Genomic DNA, 4,513 nt, shown 5'->3' on the forward strand with positions numbered 1-4,513 from the left:
ACCGGTAACCTCGGGCCACAAACAGCTTTATTATTCTTCTCTTCGTGTACTGTGCAGGTGTGATCATCTCCTAAGTATTTCTGACATGGAAAGACATATGAAATACTAGCGTATTTTATATAACCACTGACTAGATTCTCGTTTAAGGGGAAGGTACAGGAAAATAAGTTTTAGAAGGAGTCAAGAGGAAAAGATCAGAGAGGGGGAAGGAGAACCTGGAAAGAGTCACATCGAGGATACTAAGTATTTAAATTTGCAGAGTGAACGTTCTTGCTGGCGATTAGCTACCAGTGCATGCAAGTTCATTTACTTATTATCTATTTCATTTATTCGTTCATTCAGCAATTCAGATGGTCACGTGCATGCATCAAGTACCTGTGAGGTGTCAGGCGCGGAACGTTTGGAACTTAGTCATTCTTCTGGTTCTGGCCGATGGCACAGAGCAAATACTGCAGCGAAGGACAGGAGAAATCGGTCTCTGACTTAAAGATTTACAAATCAGCCTGGTCTTCCTAGTATGTGGAGGGAAGAACAGGTCTACTCATGAGGGAGCTCTCAAAGAGCAAGCGGATTCTTTCTGGCGTTTTGATGAGAAGCCTCTTCAAGTCATTTTATTCCTGCGGGAATACCCGCGTGCATCCTATGGGCCAGACTCCGAGCTGAGAACTCAGGAGACACACGGAATCCTTGCCCTCGGGGGGCTCACATCTCAGAGGTGGGAGGCAGACAGCACGCAGACACGTGGGACACTGGGTGAGCACTGTGGAGAAGAATAAAGCCGGAGAGGGAGCGGGCGTGGCCGGGGGAAATGGCAGCTTTAAATAGCGTGGTCAGGGACACTCCAGCACGCACGAGAAGGTCCCAGGGAGGTCCCTGAGTTGTGATGACCGAACTCAGCCAGCAGCCCTCGGGAAATCTGACGCGTTGTTACTTTCCCTGGGTTACTTCCTCTCATCTGAGAACACTCTACGTACGGCCTGATTTTGGCCCGTGAGACCATCAGCTTGTTTTGCATTTGTCTTAGTGGCGAAACCTTTCTTCGCTCAGTGGTCCAGGGTGAATACCTATCACCACATTGCCATGTGTTAAACAAACGGAACATAGAAGGTGCCCCTAAAATCGTCTTAGATCTCCTCTGGCTTTGAAATGGCGTATCTTGAATATCTTGTTTTACCCTCTGCCCTGTCTCACCTATTTTATATCCTTTTATTAAAACAAACAAACAAACAAACAAAAAACTGGCAATTTTAGTTCCCCTGCCAACATAATTTTCCTCCAGAACCTGGCTGAGAAATGGCTGAAGCCAAATTCTGATTTGCTAGCTTCACCTGCCTGAGCATCTTGGGAGGCTGGGCCTGGGCATCTGGGGCAGAAGGAGCAGTGATTATAATGAGGTCCCTCTGGTCCTCTGAAAATTAACCTCCCTTAGATGGGATTCAAGACAGATTTGTATTGGACCGAGTTTGGCTAAACAGGTGTACCTCATTTTACCCCATGAAAGAGCGAATGAAATCAAGTTTGGCAGCTCAGATCACATCTGAAATACTCTCCTGGGCACCGCTGAGACATGACATCTTACAGTGAATCCTTTTAGAAAGTGAATACTTGACCTCAAATTTATCTTAGTACCAGGCACAGATTTGGGTATTTGAGTGTGTCTGTTAGTGCTATACCGATAGTGAAGATTCAAGGAAGACCTGTGCTATTCGCCATCAGTGTGATGAAGGCTTCATTGCATGAGATGATTCCTAGGACAGTGGTCTGTTGGCTAGAAAGAGGGCCAGCAAACTTCTATAAAAACCAAATAGGAAGTATTCCAGGCTTTGCAGACCATGCAGTTCCAACTTCTGGTGCAACCACTCAGTTCTTCCACTGAAGCACAAATGCAGATGTAGACACCATGCGAATGAGTAAGCATGGCTGCGTTTCCATAAAACATTATATATGATACAAAATTTTGAAGTCCATATAATTTTCATGTTTCATGAACTATTCTTTGGGTTTTTCTTTCAACCATTTAACGGTATAAAAAATTTTCTTGGTTTGTGGAGCATACAAAAACAGATGGCGAACTGGATTTGGTCCATAGGCTGTAATCTGCCCTCCCCTGTGCTGGAATGTTATGTTATTCAGTTATACCACTCACACATTGTTTTCCCCAGGTTTACATGATTTTTGTTTAGTGGAGGTTTGCAGCATTGTTTTTACATACGGGTAATGAATTAAAGTGCCAACCAGAGTTTCGACATTTGCTCTGGGCTCTAGGTCCAATTGTGTAACCTTTCTGGGTCAGTTTCTTTACCTGTAAAATGGAGAGGATGGTCCTTGCCTCAGGTAAGTGGTGGGGAGATTAAGTTCTACGTGTCTATAACGCAGGCCACAATTCTTATACATAGTATTCATCCAGTAAGGTGACATTCAGTTATGACGGTTGACGCTTAATACCTGGTAACTTCTGCTCATTTTGTTTCTCGTTGGAAGAATCTCTTGGAGATTAAATTCTGAGGGCAGATGTGTGGCTAAATAATCTGAGAATGATTATTAGCCACCATCATCTTCTGTCTTGTTGTTGTGAGTTGTCCTGTTCCTTGTGTCAACGCTTCCAGCTACAGAGAAACTTCATTCCTGTTGAGCATGTCTGGCCGTTCGAGACTTGGCCATCAAGCTGGCAGTGAGAGTTGGCCTTCTCGGTCAGTGGATGTGTTAACTCGGCATGTTTGGTTATGGTCCAGGCTGCATGGAGAGTCCTCCTAATTTTATTAGCCAATATTTCCGACAGTTTTCTTTCAATAGGGGACTCTATTCGTTCCCATTTACCAATCACAAGAACTTCTGAGATGTTGGTTGCTGTTCGTCATCATTAAATTAGAAAGAGCATTGTTTGAAGGGCTGTTTCTTCTCGGACACTACTTTTTCTCTTCCTTGAATATGTTTGTTAGGTCACTTTAATACATTTTTAGATAGGTAGGTACACTTCACCATGGGAGCTATATCCTGGACCAGAGGCGGAAAATGAATGAACACAAATCCATATCACAACATGAAGATGGGAGCACCAGTGGAAAATAGAGCTCATACAGGAACCTACAGGTAGAGCAAGAAGTAGAAAATTCTGAAGATCACAAAGACACAGTGACATCTGCATACAAGGAGGTGAAGTGGAGTTTGCTTTTTTCCCTCCCCTTTTGCAAGTGAGGTACTTCTGTAACAGCTGTGATCTTATATACATATACATACACATATTCTATGTAATTTATATGTATAAACATTTAATGCTTTTATTCACAACATAACAAAAATGTAACAAAGAAACCCGAAATACAATGTTTATGTTAAATGTGTGTGTGCCTATATGTATATGTGTATATATATATATAGGTATATACACACGCCCACACATATAATGAAATATATGGACTAGACAGTAAAGCCAGTGCCAAGGGGCATCATAAAATATTAGGTGTGGGTTCCTCACTGTCCGGGGCCAGAGGTGATACAGACGAGGGAAGAGGACTTGCTTTCCTTCAGCATTCCTTCCAGGTCCGATCGCTTCTTTTTGTTGTACAAATGATTTTAGAGTAGATTCCTGTCCACTGACAGCTGGATTATAGTGAAGAATTATTTTCACCATGCCTATGAAAGCCCGGACCTCTATTCTCTGACCATGGAAGGCTGTGTCAGGTTGAGTGACCAGAAGGTTAGATTCACGAGCTTCCTATTTTCTCCACCTACCTTCCAGTTCAACCTGGGAAAGAAGAATCAATGGAGAAGTTTTATCGAGTTAGTGTTGAGAAAACTTATCAAGCATGATAAAAGATGAAGTTGCTAGAAGAGTTAACAAACTACTTGGCAGCAGAATAATGTTCTTTTTTTTCTTTTTTAAGGCGAGGCAACCCTTGGTTGAGCTCACAGATTGCAAGAACCGCGTCAGCTTACAATCCCTTATTATTATTATTATTATTTTTTTACTTTTTATGCCTACAGCACCTGGTCTTCCTAGGGGGTCTCCCATCCAAGTGTTAACCAGGCCCGACCCTGCTTAGCTTCCGAGATCAGATGGGATCGCGCTTGTTCAGGGTACCATGACTGTAGACATTAATGTCCCGATATAAGAAAAATGGTCCAGAAAATGGTCCAGTTAAATGCCGATGAGGATGTGGCGAAACGGGAACACTTGTGCACTGCTGATGGGAATATAAAATGATGCAGCTGCTACGGGAAACAGCATAGCAGTTCCCCCAAAAAATTATGCATAGAATTATATGATTCAGCCACTCCACTTCTGGGAATGTACCCCAAAGAGTCGATAACAGAGCCTTGAACAGATATCTGTATACTTATGTTCATAGCATTATTCGCAGTAGCCAAAGGGTGGAAGGAACCCTAGAGTCCATCAGCGGGTAAATGAATAAACAAAATGCGATGCATACGTACAATGGAATATTGTTCAGTCTTAAAAAGGAGGGAAATTCTGACCCGTGCTCCAACGTGGATGAACTTTGAAGACATTATG

General features: G+C 42.8%; 1 pseudogene; it reads right to left on the minus strand.

Annotated features, from left to right (window-relative positions):
- Positions 1 to 3,975: 3,975 nt before the first annotated feature.
- On the minus strand, positions 3,976 to 4,094 carry LOC120600423 (uncharacterized; annotated as a pseudogene).
- Between the last annotated feature and the right edge of the window lie 419 nt (positions 4,095 to 4,513).

Source organism: Pteropus medius, unplaced genomic scaffold, assembly GCF_902729225.1.
Source record: "Pteropus medius unplaced genomic scaffold, Ma_sr-lr_union100, whole genome shotgun sequence".
NCBI lineage: Eukaryota > Metazoa > Chordata > Mammalia > Chiroptera > Pteropodidae > Pteropus > Pteropus medius.